Source organism: Phyllobates terribilis, unplaced genomic scaffold, assembly GCF_046119375.1.
Source record: "Phyllobates terribilis strain yellow unplaced genomic scaffold, ASM4611937v1 Scaffold_1024__1_contigs__length_465996, whole genome shotgun sequence".
NCBI lineage: Eukaryota > Metazoa > Chordata > Amphibia > Anura > Dendrobatidae > Phyllobates > Phyllobates terribilis.
In genome coordinates, this window is record NW_027363784.1 from 1 (window position 1) to 18093 (window position 18093).

The 18093-nt window shown below is 42.9% G+C and overlaps 9 non-coding genes and 1 pseudogene across 9 annotated transcripts; all 10 read right to left on the reverse strand.

Moving 5' to 3' along the window:
* Positions 1–652: 652 nt before the first annotated feature.
* On the reverse strand, positions 653–841 carry LOC141241898 (U2 spliceosomal RNA). Its single transcript, XR_012306585.1, has one exon. It is a non-coding gene; the product is annotated as a U2 spliceosomal RNA (small nuclear RNA).
* A 6446-nt stretch (positions 842–7287) lies between these two features.
* LOC141241705 (U2 spliceosomal RNA) lies at positions 7288–7478 on the reverse strand. Its single transcript, XR_012306404.1, has one exon. It is a non-coding gene; the product is annotated as a U2 spliceosomal RNA (small nuclear RNA).
* A 1115-nt stretch (positions 7479–8593) lies between these two features.
* On the reverse strand, positions 8594–8784 carry LOC141241716 (U2 spliceosomal RNA). Its single transcript, XR_012306415.1, has one exon. It is a non-coding gene; the product is annotated as a U2 spliceosomal RNA (small nuclear RNA).
* A 1115-nt stretch (positions 8785–9899) lies between these two features.
* On the reverse strand, positions 9900–10090 carry LOC141241727 (U2 spliceosomal RNA). The gene has a single exon (XR_012306426.1). It is a non-coding gene; the product is annotated as a U2 spliceosomal RNA (small nuclear RNA).
* Positions 10091–11205: 1115 nt separating this feature from the next.
* LOC141241877 (U2 spliceosomal RNA) lies at positions 11206–11387 on the reverse strand. The gene has a single exon (XR_012306569.1). It is a non-coding gene; the product is annotated as a U2 spliceosomal RNA (small nuclear RNA).
* A 524-nt stretch (positions 11388–11911) lies between these two features.
* Positions 11912–12027, reverse strand: LOC141241942 (U2 spliceosomal RNA; annotated as a pseudogene).
* Positions 12028–13142: 1115 nt separating this feature from the next.
* Positions 13143–13333, reverse strand: LOC141241839 (U2 spliceosomal RNA). The gene has a single exon (XR_012306533.1). It is a non-coding gene; the product is annotated as a U2 spliceosomal RNA (small nuclear RNA).
* Positions 13334–14448: 1115 nt separating this feature from the next.
* Positions 14449–14639, reverse strand: LOC141241739 (U2 spliceosomal RNA). The gene has a single exon (XR_012306437.1). It is a non-coding gene; the product is annotated as a U2 spliceosomal RNA (small nuclear RNA).
* Positions 14640–15748: 1109 nt separating this feature from the next.
* LOC141241873 (U2 spliceosomal RNA) lies at positions 15749–15939 on the reverse strand. Its single transcript, XR_012306566.1, has one exon. It is a non-coding gene; the product is annotated as a U2 spliceosomal RNA (small nuclear RNA).
* Positions 15940–17054: 1115 nt separating this feature from the next.
* Positions 17055–17244, reverse strand: LOC141241904 (U2 spliceosomal RNA). The gene has a single exon (XR_012306589.1). It is a non-coding gene; the product is annotated as a U2 spliceosomal RNA (small nuclear RNA).
* Between the last annotated feature and the right edge of the window lie 849 nt (positions 17245–18093).

Sequence of the window (18093 nt, forward strand, 5' to 3'; positions counted from 1 at the left end):
CCTGGCTGGCTGAATGTCGCTGAGAAGCTCACAGAGACCGCCATAAGCAACAGTTTAACAGAATGCCACAGACTAATCAACCAAACTTTTTGGGTTGGGTTCTCTTTTATAGTCTGCAGGCATTAAATGAAAGAAGTCAGTGTTCCAGCAGAAGGAGACAACGTTTCAGAAAAGGCATTGTAGCAAACCAAAAAAGAAATTTTAAGCGCAGCAGAGTAACCAGCGCACATACCTGTTAGCTCAGGTGAGTTTAAAAGGCTGCTGTTGATAACAAGGGCATTTGCTAAATAGATGGTGTGTGTGCAACAATATACTGAAAGGTCAATTATATTGTGCAGCTTATCTCACCACCTGTAGTTATTTAGGTGAAAGCTCCAAAATGCTTGCCTAATATGTCTGTTTATCCAAAAGGAAGTAAAAAGGGAGAGCTAGAAAGATAGCATTGCATCACATTACATGGCAATGCAATGCACAGTTGCTGAAGTTGAACCAAAATGAGCTTGTAATCTGGCTTCTGCAACTTTGAACATGAAAAATCCAATGAGGAGAAGAAAAGCAAAGCCAAAGAGTCCATCCCAAAATCCGACAAACAAGCAAAATGAACAAAAAACACTGAATTCAATTCTTTCTGATTTTAGAAACTGCATTAAAGAAGGGGTGCACCGGTCCTGGAGATACTGCAATACCAGGTCAATGCGTGGAGTGGACAGAGCAAGCTCTTTTTCCATCTCCCTGTTCTAAAAATCCATTTAATATATGGTCCCCAGATAGGGGACGTATCAGATATTAAACTGATAAGAACAGATTTTTTTTTTGACTTGGAATGTACCCAAACATAGGTACACCCGTTTATTGGATAAAACTTAATTACAATACATTAGATATGAACATAAAATCATTACATTTTAAAATGCATTCGTACATAAATTGATTTCAGTTCAATAAGGCAGTAAAATTACATTAAAATACAGACAATGTGTTTAGATTGCTGTGTTCCATTCTTTTACCAGCCATTGTTTTGATAAAATTACATTTCTCTTTTTATCCAATAAATAATACATATACATTTCACTAAAAGCCAACTCTAAAACATCTTTCACAGATAAAACATCGTGTTTAAAAAGAAGGATGTTCCTGGCCTTCCATAGAGCTTCTTTGATGGTACTGATTGTCTTCCATGCGATGATCCTCTTGCTGGCGTTGGGGCACTCCACACGACCAAATAAGACAGTTTCAAAAGTAAGATCCTTAATGTTTGTCATTTTTTGAAGCAAAGGAAATATTGTAGTCCATGTTTGTCGTGCAAAGTGACAAGTCCATAAAACATGTAAAACAGTCTCATCTCCGAGGCATCTTTGTCTTGGACATCTGGCAGTTCTCACGAGTCCTCTTCGGTGTTGGAATGCCCGACATGGAAGACAATCATGCACACAGCTCCAGGCCAGGTCCTTCTGGGAATTAAAAAGATAGGGTTCATTAATAACTTTCCATATGTCAGTACATTTATTATCATTAAAATTCCCAATCTGTACAATTGATTCCTTTTGTTTGAAACCATTTAAAATCATCTTGCTATCTCTTAAGTCTTCTGCACTTTTCCCTTTTAAGTCATACGTGTTTACAATAGTTCCTAAAATCTTATAGCTTTCTGGTGTATTAAGAGCATATGGGGAACTTAAAACTGTTTCAAACCATCCATGACGTTTCATAAAATAACCTGTGTTAAAACGGATGAAATATGACCAATAACTATTTTTCGACAGTGCATTAAAACATAAAACAAAAAATCTTATTAAAACAAAAGCTCTAAAATCGGGGAAATCTTTACCGCCTTTCTCTTTAGGCTTGACCACTAACTCTCTTTTCAATTTCTCCATCTTGGAGCTCCAGAAAAAAGTGAAACAAGCTTTGATTATTTTCGTAAAGGTATGTGTGGGGGGGGGAAACACCAAACTTAAGTACAATAACAAAGGCACAATTACCATTTTTATAACTAGTACCTTCCCTTCCATTGTTAATTTCCTCAACCTCCACATACATAGTTTTTGATTTACCTTTTGTGCCACAAGATCCCAGCTTTCTTTACCTTTGTTTGTTTCGTTAAAAATCACACCTAGAATCTTTACAGAGTCACATTCAGGAACCGGTACATCATTTAAAATCATATTCCCCACATTTAAAATACAGCTTTTGTTAAAATTTACTTTAAAACCAGATCCACCACAGAAGTATTCCACTTGCCGTAGTGTTTTCCGGATAGACAGGTCATCTTTACATGTTATGGCTACATCATCCATATATCCAGTAACTTTTGCTTCTAGCCCTCCCCCACCTGGCAAATGGACGCCTCGGATTTGCTTGTCTCTCCTTAAGACACTGAGTAGGGGTTCAAGGGCACAAATAAATAACAAGGGGGACAGAGGGCAACCTTGTTTTACACCAGAATTTAAAAACACATCACTTGTCTTAAAACCATTTACTAAAACCTTACTAGTGCAACCATGATAAAATGCTTTGAGAGAGCATAAAAAACCTTCTGGTATACCCATTTTAGCTAAAACATTAAAAAGGAATTGGTGTGACACTCTATCAAATGCTTTTTCAAAGTCGAGAGACAGGACTGCCAGCTTACTTCCCCTCGACTTTGTGTCATCTATTACATCTTTGATTAGATTCAAATTTTCCCAAACACTCCTTCCTGGTATGCCACACACTTGGTTTGGGTGGATTATGTTACCTATTACCTTTTTAAGTCTATTTGCACAAATTTTTGCCATTATTTTGTAATCACAATTTAGAAGGGTGATAGGTCTCCAATTTCTTAGTTGCGTTTTGTCTTCCTTTTTGTATATAAGGGAGACCTCACCTTTCTTCCAGGAGTTCGGTAGGGTTTTTGTATTAAAAACCTCGTTAAAAACATAAAATAAATCCTCCTGTAAAATATCATAAAAAACCTTATAAAATTCTATGGGTATACCATCAGGCCCCGGTACTTTACCAGACTTAAAGCTTCTTATGGTCTCAGATATCTCATCTTCAGTTAGACTCTGTAATAAAACATCTTGTGAGACAGGGTCTAAAACAGTTGTAATTTCATCCAAAGTACTTTTCATAAAATGGTCATCAACAGATTTTGTGTTAAAAAGCTCGGAATAAAATTCATGCACTTTAGCTAAAATACCCTCTATGTCTTGTTTACCTTCCATTGATTCAATAAAAACACGATTTTTCACCATACATTTAAAAAAATATCGTGAACAGGTTTCATTATTTTCAACATGTTGGACCTTTGCATGGAAAATTAACTCTTTACCTCTCTGTTCTAAGGTATGCTGAATTTCACTTTTTAAGTCACTAATTTCTTTATCTACTTCAATCTCATGGCTCTTCAATTTATATAAGGTCTCCAATCTAGTGTTGAGTTGGCAATAAAATTCTCTTTTCTCTTTAGCTTTCTGGACCCCAACCTTCATAAAAAAATCTCTTATGTTCTTTTTCATCTTTTCCCACCACCTACTTATAGGGATATGGGGGTCTCTTATTCTTTTAAAATGTAAATAAAATTCAGTAAAATCAGATAAAACTTGGGGGTCTTCTAAAAGGGAAATGTTTAACTTCCAGGTACCTTTTCCTTTTTTCTTAAAATCATTACATTTCACATAAAAGGATAAAAGTTTGTGATCAGAAAAAACATTAGATAAAAGCTCACATTTAAAAGGCAATACATTTTTAGAGCAGAAAATAAAATCAATCCTGGAGCTACAATTCACGTTGCTCCAGGTTACCCATTCCTCTGCAGGCAAGTCTTTATTACACTCCTTAAAAACATCTGTTAAATTAAAATCTTGTATGACATTTTTTAACATAAAAGACGTTTTATCATAATTCCTACTTGTGGAGCTTGAGAACCTTTTTTCTCCACCTAAAATGCAATTAAAATCTCCTGATAAAATAAGAGGGACAGAATCATTAATAAATAAGGGTAACATATTCAACATATCAGCTCTTTCTTGCTTATCTGTGGCTCCATAAAAGTTTAAAAATTGCCATTTAAAACCATCAATAAAAGCTTTTACTAATAAAATTCTACCTGGTAAAACCTCTTGAACAGAGTCAATAAAAACATTCCCTTTAAAAAGAATGGCGACCCCTGCTGACCTGGACCCGTTTGATCCTGACCATACTGAGGGTCCATGTGCCCAATCAGTCTCATATTCTGTATAATTTAAACTGTGTGGGATGCAGCATTCCTGTAAAAAGAAAACTGTAGCTGTTAGAGAGGATAAAAAATCAAAGAGAGCAACTCTTCTGGTCTTAGTTTTCAACCCTCTAGCGTTAAGAGAAAAACCGCTAATCCCTGCCATAAGAGAAAAAAAGGAAATTTAGCATTCTTTCAAACTCTTACCTCAGCTGGTTTATATTTCTATTCCAGGAGATGAGGGATCATTGATCGTCAACAGAGAGCCCGTCACGGAGGACTCCTCATCTGTTAGTGTCCCAGACCGTAGACCTCCCAGGATATACTCTTGTTCCATTCTGTCCAACTCTGCTTGGTCGTATTGCCTGCCTCTTTGCTCACGAACCCCCATTTGGACCCCTATCGAGGCACCATCTGGGGGAATCGTATCGAGCACATGCGTCTCAGACGTTGACCACTTATTTTCAGGAGTTTCCAGGATCACTGAGTCAGCCATCTCCATCTCCCCCTCCATTTCTGAAGGGGGTGGGACATTGGCAACCTCCTCACCCTGTAAAGGCACCGTTTGAGGTTTCCCACTTCCATCCGGGGGTTCCGGTGGGGGTACTTCCTTAGGTGCCCTATCCACTCCGTGCAACCTGCGTTTTTTTGGCCCAGACTGTTCGCGCCCTTGAGTATTCCCAGGAGGATTCGAAGGTGAGGATTGGCCTGTAGCACCCACCCTCGGTCCCTCCGCAGGGGTTTCTGTTTGTGGGTTACCACGCCGTTCCCTCTTTTGCTTCGAGTTTCCAACAGTACACCATGGCTCACCATCCTCGGTCGGTATTTCCATACTCTCCCCCTCATTCTCCTCCGCGGGCTTGTCCGAACCAGCCGAGGGTTGGTCAGGGGGTGAGGGCTTTTCTGGTTCAGGGGGTGAAGGTCTCTCTGTTTGCCCAGCTTGAGCTCTCTTTGAGGTATTCCTAAAAGGACAATGAGAAAAAGCATGACCTCTGGAAACACAGTTGCTACAAAAAATTCCAGTTGTACAATTTTCAGTTTTATGGTCTTTGCTCCCACAGGCTACACAAGTAATGTCACAGTTAGAATGGCCGTATTTTTTGCATTTCCTACAGAATGCCAGCATCCCATTAAAAAAGAGGTCACCATTCGTGTTTCCAATTCTAAAACGTGCTGGGGGAAGTCTTATGCCCCCCGGGCTTGAAGGGTCCTTAATACATGTCACCGTAAATTTCCACTTACACGCCCAAACTCCGCACTCATTCATAACTTTTCCATGGCTTACCACTTTGCTGAAATAATTGGATAAAAATGAAATAACATCGCTTTCTTTTGTATAAGGAGAGTAAATTTTAACAATTACAGTTTTTATCACATCTAATTCATGTTCGACAATTTTAACACCTTTAAAGATTGGCTTTCTCTGGTAAATTATATCAGGATCATTCATTTTACGGCAAAAATCTTGGTGGATACCTTTTTCAGTGAATGTGACATCGTATACACCACGCTTCGGGTAGTCTTGGATTGCAAGGATCTCGGATTTCTGGATTGAAAAAAATTTCACAAGAAGATCATCCACAATAAAACGTAAACCTCTGTTATCTTTACCTCCCTCATGGAAGTAAAACCGCACCGTATGCCGTAACCGGGCATAGGTCGGAATTTCACCTGGATCTGAATCCATGGTGAAACAAGGATTTCCGCAACAGGAAAACGGGGATTTCCGCAACCAATAATGGGGGATTTCCGCAACTAAGGAGTCGCTGAACAATCCTAGGACTGTACAGCTGGGATCGCAACCCGTTGCCCAGGGACTAAGCCCACCTCATTATAGCAGCAAGGGCCTAAGCCCCACTACAAGAGTGGGACCCGAACCCAAGGCCAAGAGGCGGGGTACCCCAGGCACCTTCCAACTACAACCAATGCCAGTAAAACCAACACTAGATCGCAGCCATAAGGCCGAGAAGCGATAACCAGAATTGGTTTCAAACTACGGAGCCACCCAAGGATCCTGAAAAGTCCATTTGTGGAGATGAGCTCCTGGACTCCCGTTAAGAAGACATGTTGTCAACCTCTAGATCCCTTACATGCCTGCACTTTTCGGCTTGCTGCTGCTGCAATCCACGCGTTTTAGATCTGCATAACTCCACCTCTTTAAACACAGCACCTTCACCCCCTGCTGTTCCCACCCGCCTCAACACCGTTGGAAGGGAGGAGAACCAATTAAGGCGGGGGGTGGGGTGGAACGAGCAGCTGTCTACCCTTAGCAGGAGGGCTCCTGATTACATACCTCTCCTGCTGCTGCTGCTGCTGGCTGTCCAGCAGCAGACTGAAGGTGGCTGCTGCTGTGCACAGGTATATAAAGGCTCAGAGCCTATTATGACACGCGCAGCCAGCGTTCCATTGCCACATTCCATCTACTGCAGGCAGGATACCTGGCTGGCTGAATGTCGCTGAGAAGCTCACAGAGACCGCCATAAGCAACAGTTTAACAGAATGCCACAGACTAATCAACCAAACTTTTTGGGTTGGGTTCTCTTTTATAGTCTGCAGGCATTAAATGAAAGAAGTCAGTGTTCCAGCAGAAGGAGACAACGTTTCAGAAAAGGCATTGTAGCAAACCAAAAAAGAAATTTTAAGCGCAGCAGAGTAACCAGCGCACATACCTGTTAGCTCAGGTGAGTTTAAAAGGCTGCTGTTGATAACAAGGGCATTTGCTAAATAGATGGTGTGTGTGCAACAATATACTGAAAGGTCAATTATATTGTGCAGCTTATCTCACCACCTGTAGTTATTTAGGTGAAAGCTCCAAAATGCTTGCCTAATATGTCTGTTTATCCAAAAGGAAGTAAAAAGGGAGAGCTAGAAAGATAGCATTGCATCACATTACATGGCAATGCAATGCACAGTTGCTGAAGTTGAACCAAAATGAGCTTGTAATCTGGCTTCTGCAACTTTGAACATGAAAAATCCAATGAGGAGAAGAAAAGCAAAGCCAAAGAGTCCATCCCAAAATCCGACAAACAAGCAAAATGAACAAAAAACATTGAATTCAATTCTTTCTGATTTTAGAAACTGCATTAAAGAAGGGGTGCACCGGTCCTGGAGATACTGCAATACCAGGTCAATGCGTGGAGTGGACAGAGCAAGCTCTTTTTCCATCTCCCTGTTCTAAAAATCCATTTAATATATGGTCCCCAGATAGGGGACGTATCAGATATTAAACTGATAAGAACAGATACTACACTTGATCTTAGCCAAAAGGCCGAGAAGCGATAACCAGAATTGGTTTCAAACTACGGAGCCACCCAAGGATCCTGAAAAGTCCATTTGTGGAGATGAGCTCCTGGACTCCCGTTAAGAAGACATGTTGTCAACCTCTAGATCCCTTACATGCCTGCACTTTTCGGCTTGCTGCTGCTGCAATCCACGCGTTTTAGATCTGCATAACTCCACCTCTTTAAACACAGCACCTTCACCCCCTGCTGTTCCCACCCGCCTCAACACCGTTGGAAGGGAGGAGAACCAATTAAGGCGGGGGGTGGGGTGGAACGAGCAGCTGTCTACCCTTAGCAGGAGGGCTCCTGATTACATACCTCTCCTGCTGCTGCTGCTGCTGGCTGTCCAGCAGCAGACTGAAGGTGGCTGCTGCTGTGCACAGGTATATAAAGGCTCAGAGCCTATTATGACACGCGCAGCCAGCGTTCCATTGCCACATTCCATCTACTGCAGGCAGGATACCTGGCTGGCTGAATGTCGCTGAGAAGCTCACAGAGACCGCCATAAGCAACAGTTTAACAGAATGCCACAGACTAATCAACCAAACTTTTTGGGTTGGGTTCTCTTTTATAGTCTGCAGGCATTAAATGAAAGAAGTCAGTGTTCCAGCAGAAGGAGACAACGTTTCAGAAAAGGCATTGTAGCAAACCAAAAAAGAAATTTTAAGCGCAGCAGAGTAACCAGCGCACATACCTGTTAGCTCAGGTGAGTTTAAAAGGCTGCTGTTGATAACAAGGGCATTTGCTAAATAGATGGTGTGTGTGCAACAATATACTGAAAGGTCAATTATATTGTGCAGCTTATCTCACCACCTGTAGTTATTTAGGTGAAAGCTCCAAAATGCTTGCCTAATATGTCTGTTTATCCAAAAGGAAGTAAAAAGGGAGAGCTAGAAAGATAGCATTGCATCACATTACATGGCAATGCAATGCACAGTTGCTGAAGTTGAACCAAAATGAGCTTGTAATCTGGCTTCTGCAACTTTGAACATGAAAAATCCAATGAGGAGAAGAAAAGCAAAGCCAAAGAGTCCATCCCAAAATCCGACAAACAAGCAAAATGAACAAAAAACATTGAATTCAATTCTTTCTGATTTTAGAAACTGCATTAAAGAAGGGGTGCACCGGTCCTGGAGATACTGCAATACCAGGTCAATGCGTGGAGTGGACAGAGCAAGCTCTTTTTCCATCTCCCTGTTCTAAAAATCCATTTAATATATGGTCCCCAGATAGGGGACGTATCAGATATTAAACTGATAAGAACAGATACTACACTTGATCTTAGCCAAAAGGCCGAGAAGCGATAACCAGAATTGGTTTCAAACTACGGAGCCACCCAAGGATCCTGAAAAGTCCATTTGTGGAGATGAGCTCCTGTACTCCCGTTAAGAAGACATGTTGTCAACCTCTAGATCCCTTACATGCCTGCACTTTTCGGCTTGCTGCTGCTGCAATCCACGCGTTTTAGATCTGCATAACTCCACCTCTTTAAACACAGCACCTTCACCCCCTGCTGTTCCGACCCGCCTCAACACCGTTGGAAGGGAGGAGAACCAATTAAGGCGGGGGGTGGGGTGGAACGAGCAGCTGTCTACCCTTAGCAGGAGGGCCCCTGATTACATACCTCTCCTGCTGCTGCTGCTGCTGGCTGTCCAGCAGCAGACTGAAGGTGGCTGCTGCTGTGCACAGGTATATAAAGGCTCAGAGCCTATTATGACACGCGCAGCCAGCGTTCCATTGCCACATTCCATCTACTGCAGGCAGGATACCTGGCTGGCTGAATGTCGCTGAGAAGCTCACAGAGACCGCCATAAGCAACAGTTTAACAGAATGCCACAGACTAATCAACCAAACTTTTTGGGTTGGGTTCTCTTTTATAGTCTGCAGGCATTAAATGAAAGAAGTCAGTGTTCCAGCAGAAGGAGACAACGTTTCAGAAAAGGCATTGTAGCAAACCAAAAAAGAAATTTTAAGCGCAGCAGAGTAACCAGCGCACATACCTGTTAGCTCAGGTGAGTTTAAAAGGCTGCTGTTGATAACAAGGGCATTTGCTAAATAGATGGTGTGTGTGCAACAATATACTGAAAGGTCAATTATATTGTGCAGCTTATCTCACCACCTGTAGTTATTTAGGTGAAAGCTCCAAAATGCTTGCCTAATATGTCTGTTTATCCAAAAGGAAGTAAAAAGGGAGAGCTAGAAAGATAGCATTGCATCACATTACATGGCAATGCAATGCACAGTTGCTGAAGTTGAACCAAAATGAGCTTGTAATCTGGCTTCTGCAACTTTGAACATGAAAAATCCAATGAGGAGAAGAAAAGCAAAGCCAAAGAGTCCATCCCAAAATCCGACAAACAAGCAAAATGAACAAAAAACATTGAATTCAATTCTTTCTGATTTTAGAAACTGCATTAAAGAAGGGGTGCACCGGTCCTGGAGATACTGCAATACCAGGTCAATGCGTGGAGTGGACAGAGCAAGCTCTTTTTCCATCTCCCTGTTCTAAAAATCCATTTAATATATGGTCCCCAGATAGGGGACGTATCAGATATTAAACTGATAAGAACAGATACTACACTTGATCTTAGCCAAAAGGCCGAGAAGCGATAACCAGAATTGGTTTCAAACTACGGAGCCACCCAAGGATCCTGAAAAGTCCATTTGTGGAGATGAGCTCCTGGACTCCCGTTAAGAAGACATGTTGTCAACCTCTAGATCCCTTACATGCCTGCACTTTTCGGCTTGCTGCTGCTGCAATCCACGCGTTTTAGATCTGCATAACTCCACCTCTTTAAACACAGCACCTTCACCCCCTGCTGTTCCCACCCGCCTCAACACCGTTGGAAGGGAGGAGAACCAATTAAGGCGGGGGGTGGGGTGGAACGAGCAGCTGTCTACCCTTAGCAGGAGGGCTCCTGATTACATACCTCTCCTGCTGCTGCTGCTGCTGGCTGTCCAGCAGCAGACTGAAGGTGGCTGCTGCTGTGCACAGGTATATAAAGGCTCAGAGCCTATTATGACACGCGCAGCCAGCGTTCCATTGCCACATTCCATCTACTGCAGGCAGGATACCTGGCTGGCTGAATGTCGCTGAGAAGCTCACAGAGACCGCCATAAGCAACAGTTTAACAGAATGCCACAGACTAATCAACCAAACTTTTTGGGTTGGGTTCTCTTTTATAGTCTGCAGGCATTAAATGAAAGAAGTCAGTGTTCCAGCAGAAGGAGACAACGTTTCAGAAAAGGCATTGTAGCAAACCAAAAAAGAAATTTTAAGCGCAGCAGAGTAACCAGCGCACATACCTGTTAGCTCAGGTGAGTTTAAAAGGCTGCTGTTGATAACAAGGGCATTTGCTAAATAGATGGTGTGTGTGCAACAATATACTGAAAGGTCAATTATATTGTGCAGCTTATCTCACCACCTGTAGTTATTTAGGTGAAAGCTCCAAAATGCTTGCCTAATATGTCTGTTTATCCAAAAGGAAGTAAAAAGGGAGAGCTAGAAAGATAGCATTGCATCACATTACATGGCAATGCAATGCACAGTTGCTGAAGTTGAACCAAAATGAGCTTGTAATCTGGCTTCTGCAACTTTGAACATGAAAAATCCAATGAGGAGAAGAAAAGCAAAGCCAAAGAGTCCATCCCAAAATCCGACAAACAAGCAAAATGAACAAAAAACATTGAATTCAATTCTTTCTGATTTTAGAAACTGCATTAAAGAAGGGGTGCACCGGTCCTGGAGATACTGCAATACCAGGTCAATGCGTGGAGTGGACAGAGCAAGCTCTTTTTCCATCTCCCTGTTCTAAAAATCCATTTAATATATGGTCCCCAGATAGGGGACGTATCAGATATTAAACTGATAAGAACAGATTTTTTGATTGAAGCTGCATCCAAGGCACTGAAAAATGTGACCGAAGTCACACCAAAACAGCGCACGAGGCGAGGATTCATGTGGACCCTTCCCGGAGGAGAGGGTCCCCAATAAACCATCCCCATCCCTCCGAGCCAGAAGGCCACAGCGAGGGTCAGGGATCTCCGATGCTCTCCCTAGCCGAAGCCGGAGAAGAGCCGTTTTCGTGCTGCCAGCTTCCATCTAGGCTGCCACCCTAGTGGAGTTGGAGCCTGTGTTGGTTTCTCAGCCCAAAGCTGACCGGACCTCCGACCGGGTTTATAAAAATTCCCCTTCCTAGCCCGGAGGCCAGGAATAGGGGGGGTTGCTCAGAAAGTATGATTGGCAAAGGTGCGGCGTGCTACGAAGCCAAGTCTTTCTGGGGTTCCCAGTCCCAGTAAGCTTGGACTCCCACCAGGGCGCCTACTCCTGGGGCACATTGCTCCAAAGCCCTCACACTTACCCAGCCTAGTGACTTCGATCCTGGAGGGCCATGTTTTCCATCAGATAACTCTATGAGCCACCTGGCGTACTAACAAGTGCACCAAACCAGTGTGTAATATGCATCAATTTACTAGGGCAGCCCAAGGACAAAACTGCCTTTTCAAAAGATACTACACTTGATCTTAGCCAAAAGGCCGAGAAGCGATAACCAGAATTGGTTTCAAACTACGGAGCCACCCAAGGATCCTGAAAAGTCCATTTGTGGAGATGAGCTCCTGGACTCCCGTTAAGAAGACATGTTGTCAACCTCTAGATCCCTTACATGCCTGCACTTTTCGGCTTGCTGCTGCTGCAATCCACGCGTTTTAGATCTGCATAACTCCACCTCTTTAAACACAGCACCTTCACCCCCTGCTGTTCCCACCCGCCTCAACACCGTTGGAAGGGAGGAGAACCAATTAAGGCGGGGGGTGGGGTGGAACGAGCAGCTGTCTACCCTTAGCAGGAGGGCTCCTGATTACATACCTCTCCTGCTGCTGCTGCTGCTGGCTGTCCAGCAGCAGACTGAAGGTGGCTGCTGCTGTGCACAGGTATATAAAGGCTCAGAGCCTATTATGACACGCGCAGCCAGCGTTCCATTGCCACATTCCATCTACTGCAGGCAGGATACCTGGCTGGCTGAATGTCGCTGAGAAGCTCACAGAGACCGCCATAAGCAACAGTTTAACAGAATGCCACAGACTAATCAACCAAACTTTTTGGGTTGGGTTCTCTTTTATAGTCTGCAGGCATTAAATGAAAGAAGTCAGTGTTCCAGCAGAAGGAGAAAACGTTTCAGAAAAGGCATTGTAGCAAACCAAAAAAGAAATTTTAAGCGCAGCAGAGTAACCAGCGCACATACCTGTTAGCTCAGGTGAGTTTAAAAGGCTGCTGTTGATAACAAGGGCATTTGCTAAATAGATGGTGTGTGTGCAACAATATACTGAAAGGTCAATTATATTGTGCAGCTTATCTCACCACCTGTAGTTATTTAGGTGAAAGCTCCAAAATGCTTGCCTAATATGTCTGTTTATCCAAAAGGAAGTAAAAAGGGAGAGCTAGAAAGATAGCATTGCATCACATTACATGGCAATGCAATGCACAGTTGCTGAAGTTGAACCAAAATGAGCTTGTAATCTGGCTTCTGCAACTTTGAACATGAAAAATCCAATGAGGAGAAGAAAAGCAAAGCCAAAGAGTCCATCCCAAAATCCGACAAACAAGCAAAATGAACAAAAAACATTGAATTCAATTCTTTCTGATTTTAGAAACTGCATTAAAGAAGGGGTGCACCAGTCCTGGAGATACTGCAATACCAGGTCAATGCGTGGAGTGGACAGAGCAAGCTCTTTTTCCATCTCCCTGTTCTAAAAATCCATTTAATATATGGTCCCCAGATAGGGGACGTATCAGATATTAAACTGATAAGAACAGATACTACACTTGATCTTAGCCAAAAGGCCGAGAAGCGATAACCAGAATTGGTTTCAAACTACGGAGCCACCCAAGGATCCTGAAAAGTCCATTTGTGGAGATGAGCTCCTGGACTCCCGTTAAGAAGACATGTTGTCAACCTCTAGATCCCTTACATGCCTGCACTTTTCGGCTTGCTGCTGCTGCAATCCACGCGTTTTAGATCTGCATAACTCCACCTCTTTAAACACAGCACCTTCACCCCCTGCTGTTCCCACCCGCCTCAACACCGTTGGAAGGGAGGAGAACCAATTAAGGCGGGGGGTGGGGTGGAACGAGCAGCTGTCTACCCTTAGCAGGAGGGCTCCTGATTACATACCTCTCCTGCTGCTGCTGCTGCTGGCTGTCCAGCAGCAGACTGAAGGTGGCTGCTGCTGTGCACAGGTATATAAAGGCTCAGAGCCTATTATGACACGCGCAGCCAGCGTTCCATTGCCACATTCCATCTACTGCAGGCAGGATACCTGGCTGGCTGAATGTCGCTGAGAAGCTCACAGAGACCGCCATAAGCAACAGTTTAACAGAATGCCACAGACTAATCAACCAAACTTTTTGGGTTGGGTTCTCTTTTATAGTCTGCAGGCATTAAATGAAAGAAGTCAGTGTTCCAGCAGAAGGAGACAACGTTTCAGAAAAGGCATTGTAGCAAACCAAAAAAGAAATTTTAAGCGCAGCAGAGTAACCAGCGCACATACCTGTTAGCTCAGGTGAGTTTAAAAGGCTGCTGTTGATAACAAGGGCATTTGCTAAATAGATGGTGTGTGTGCAACAATATACTGAAAGGTCAATTATATTGTGCAGCTTATCTCACCACCTGTAGTTATTTAGGTGAAAGCTCCAAAATGCTTGCCTAATATGTCTGTTTATCCAAAAGGAAGTAAAAAGGGAGAGCTAGAAAGATAGCATTGCATCACATTACATGGCAATGCAATGCACAGTTGCTGAAGTTGAACCAAAATGAGCTTGTAATCTGGCTTCTGCAACTTTGAACATGAAAAATCCAATGAGGAGAAGAAAAGCAAAGCCAAAGAGTCCATCCCAAAATCCGACAAACAAGCAAAATGAACAAAAAACATTGAATTCAATTCTTTCTGATTTTAGAAACTGCATTAAAGAAGGGGTGCACCGGTCCTGGAGATACTGCAATACCAGGTCAATGCGTGGAGTGGACAGAGCAAGCTCTTTTTCCATCTCCCTGTTCTAAAAATCCATTTAATATATGGTCCCCAGATAGGGGACGTATCAGATATTAAACTGATAAGAACAGATACTACACTTGATCTTAGCCAAAAGGCCGAGAAGCGATAACCAGAATTGGTTTCAAACTACGGAGCCACCCAAGGATCCTGAAAAGTCCATTTGTGGAGATGAGCTCCTGGACTCCCGTTAAGAAGACATGTTGTCAACCTCTAGATCCCTTACATGCCTGCACTTTTCGGCTTGCTGCTGCTGCAATCCACGCGTTTTAGATCTGCATAACTCCACCTCTTTAAACACAGCACCTTCACCCCCTGCTGTTCCCACCCGCCTCAACACCGTTGGAGGGGAGGATAACCAATTAAGGCGGGGGGTGGGGTGGAACGAGCAGCTGTCTACCCTTAGCAGGAGGGCTCCTGATTACATACCTCTCCTGCTGCTGCTGGCTGTCCAGCAGCAGACTGAAGGTGGCTGCTGCTGTGCACAGGTATATAAAGGCTCAGAGCCTATTATGACACGCGCAGCCAGCGTTCCATTGCCACATTCCATCTACTGCAGGCAGGATACCTGGCTGGCTGAATGTCGCTGAGAAGCTCACAGAGACCGCCATAAGCAACAGTTTAACAGAATGCCACAGACTAATCAACCAAACTTTTTGGGTTGGGTTCTCTTTTATAGTCTGCAGGCATTAAATGAAAGAAGTCAGTGTTCCAGCAGAAGGAGACAACGTTTCAGAAAAGGCATTGTAGCAAACCAAAAAAGAAATTTTAAGCGCAGCAGAGTAACCAGCGCACATACCTGTTAGCTCAGGTGAGTTTAAAAGGCTGCTGTTGATAACAAGGGCATTTGCTAAATAGATGGTGTGTGTGCAACAATATACTGAAAGGTCAATTATATTGTGCAGCTTATCTCACCACCTGTAGTTATTTAGGTGAAAGCTCCAAAATGCTTGCCTAATATGTCTGTTTATCCAAAAGGAAGTAAAAAGGGAGAGCTAGAAAGATAGCATTGCATCACATTACATGGCAATGCAATGCACAGTTGCTGAAGTTGAACCAAAATGAGCTTGTAATCTGGCTTCTGCAACTTTGAACATGAAAAATCCAATGAGGAGAAGAAAAGCAAAGCCAAAGAGTCCATCCCAAAATCCGACAAACAAGCAAAATGAACAAAAAACATTGAATTCAATTCTTTCTGATTTTAGAAACTGCATTAAAGAAGGGGTGCACCAGTCCTGGAGAAACTGCAATACCAGGTCAATGCGTGGTGTGGACAGAGCAAGCTCTTTTTCCATCTCCCTGTTCTAAAAATCCATTTAATATATGGTCCCCAGATAGGGGACGTATCAGATATTAAACTGATAAGAACAGATACTACACTTGATCTTAGCCAAAAGGCCGAGAAGCGATAACCAGAATTGGTTTCAAACTACGGAGCCACCCAAGGATCCTGAAAAGTCCATTTGTGGAGATGAGCTCCTGGACTCCCGTTAAGAAGACATGTTGTCAACCTCTAGATCCCTTACATGCCTGCACTTTTCGGCTTGCTGCTGCTGCAATCCACGCGTTTTAGATCTGCATAACTCCACCTCTTTAAACACAGCACCTTCACCCCCTGCTGTTCCCACCCGCCTCAACACCGTTGGAAGGGAGGAGAACCAATTAAGGCGGGGGGTGGGGTGGAACGAGCAGCTGTCTACCCTTAGCAGGAGGGCTCCTGATTACATACCTCTCCTGCTGCTGCTGCTGCTGGCTGTCCAGCAGCAGACTGAAGGTGGCTGCTGCTGTGCACAGGTATATAAAGGCTCAGAGCCTATTATGACACGCGCAGCCAGCGTTCCATTGCCACATTCCATCTACTGCAGGCAGGATACCTGGCTGGCTGAATGTCGCTGAGAAGCTCACAGAGACCGCCATAAGCAACAGTTTAACAGAATGCCACAGACTAATCAACCAAACTTTTTGGGTTGGGTTCTCTTTTATAGTCTGCAGGCATTAAATGAAAGAAGTCAGTGTTCCAGCAGAAGGAGACAACGTTTCAGAAAAGGCATTGTAGCAAACCAAAAAAGAAATTTTAAGCGCAGCAGAGTAACCAGCGCACATACCTGTTAGCTCAGGTGAGTTTAAAAGGCTGCTGTTGATATCAAGGGCATTTGCTAAATAGATGGTGTGTGTGCAACAATATACTGAAAGGTCAATTATATTGTGCAGCTTATCTCACCACCTGTAGTTATTTAGGTGAAAGCTCCAAAATGCTTGCCTAATATGTCTGTTTATCCAAAAGGAAGTAAAAAGGGAGAGCTAGAAAGATAGCATTGCATCACATTACATGGCAATGCAATGCACAGTTGCTGAAGTTGAACCAAAATGAGCTTGTAATCTGGCTTCTGCAACTTTGAACATGAAAAATCCAATGAGGAGAAGAAAAGCAAAGCCAAAGAGTCCATCCCAAAATCCGACAAACAAGCAAAATGAACAAAAAACATTGAATTCAATTCTTTCTGATTTTAGAAACTGCATTAAAGAAGGGGTGCACCGGTCCTGGAGATACTGCAATACCAGGTCAATGCGTGGAGTGGACAGAGCAAGCTCTTTTTCCATCTCCCTGTTCTAAAAATCCATTTAATATATGGTCCCCAGATAGGGGACGTATCAGATATTAAACTGATAAGAACAGATTTTTTTTTTTTTTTTATACCATTCAGTAAAATTTTTCAAGCAACAATCAATAGTATAAAAACTCATACTACGTTGCCCAGTCTTACATCATAATGGTACTTTCTTTATTTCATATTTATAACTTTATACTGAAACAGTTGTAATACCTTTTGAATGGACAAAAAACTATAAAACATACCATTATCATAAAAAAAGACAGATCACAACACTTAAACAAGGACTTACTGGTACTTTACCAGTGACCTCCATTTTTTTACTTTCCAAAAACCTTCTGAATCAGAGCCACCACCGCCACGGCTGTCCCATAAATAAACTATGTATAACCTTGACAAAACCATCCTAACACAATTATTAACTGAGATTATTTTCCTTTTAAATAAACACAAATTCCTAACGTCCCACAGACTTTCTATTACACATGCCATTATCAACCACAACAATCTCTCTTTCACCCGGCTACTTGCACCCATCCCAAACATTACCACTCTCCAATTTATAAAATTCACGCCCGCTAGTTCCTTGCATAAACCACCCACTCCCTTCCAAACACTCTGAGCATAATCACAATTCCAAACCAAATGCATAACAGTTTCACTCGCCCCACATCCATCCCTCGGACAGACCTCTGTTCTAATCAGATCCCTCCTCTTCTGTACCTCTCTCACAGGCAAAATCTCATGCAAACTCATCCATACGATATCACGCTGCCTATTCGATATTCCTTTTATACTCAGGTTCCTCCATACACACAACGCTTCACTCGATCTCAAGCCCCTAATGTTACATTCAAACTCTCTAACACGCATCCTTCTCCTTACATTCCTTATCACTTTGAAATCACCCATAGGAACATCCAACAAATCATGCTTGACAACAAATTTTTCA